We start from the raw sequence: 832 nt of genomic DNA on the forward strand, positions 1-832 counted from the left end.
TTTTTCCCTACTGAGAGAAGGAACAGTGCCTTAAATTAGCATTCATACCAAGTGTCAATGTTTGATGATAAGCCTAATTTTTTCCCATGTTGGCCTAACAGAATTTTATTTCAAACCATTTAATAGCATACTTTTGAGTTTGTTTGGCTCACAAGTATGCAAAAAAGAAAAATGTAAATACTTAACCCAAGACTGTGGTAGTTTACATGTATAGTGAATGGTTTTGTTCAAAAGCACTTTAGCGTTTGGCAAACAATAGTTCTGTTCAATGACAGAATATAATCAGTGTCATACTTTCTCAACTTGATGGTTACTTATTATTTTCTACTCTATTACTATTGACATAAACTAATTATAAAACATAAAGGAAATAAATTTGCACTGTAGAAATAAAATCAATATTTCACAAAATTATTTTTAGCCATTTAACATAAATGCCAGCTATTTTTTAAAGTGGTTTTATGGTTTAAAATGGTTTAAATGGGAACAGGGTTAAATAAGATAGTACCAAAACAGTCATATATAGCTGAAATAAGCATAAAATGAGTCATAATTCAAGTAAGATTGTTTACCACACTTTTACTTTTCTAACCAAACTGGTAGGAAAATCAAACTGTATCATTTGTTGGCTACATACTGCTATAGGAAAAGAATGCTACGGGAAAAGCATGGAACTATCTAAGAATGCCAGTATAACTTCTTGGATTTAGATTTCAGAGGAGAAATAATTTGAATTAACACAAGGCTCTCCTGGGGAAGCAGCTTACTTAAGTGTGTCAGGTTTTGTAGTTTCATTTACTTGCTTCCAAAAACCAGACACACCCAAACACAC

This window comes from Camelus ferus, chromosome 6 (genome assembly GCF_009834535.1).
Source record: "Camelus ferus isolate YT-003-E chromosome 6, BCGSAC_Cfer_1.0, whole genome shotgun sequence".
Lineage (NCBI taxonomy): Eukaryota > Metazoa > Chordata > Mammalia > Artiodactyla > Camelidae > Camelus > Camelus ferus.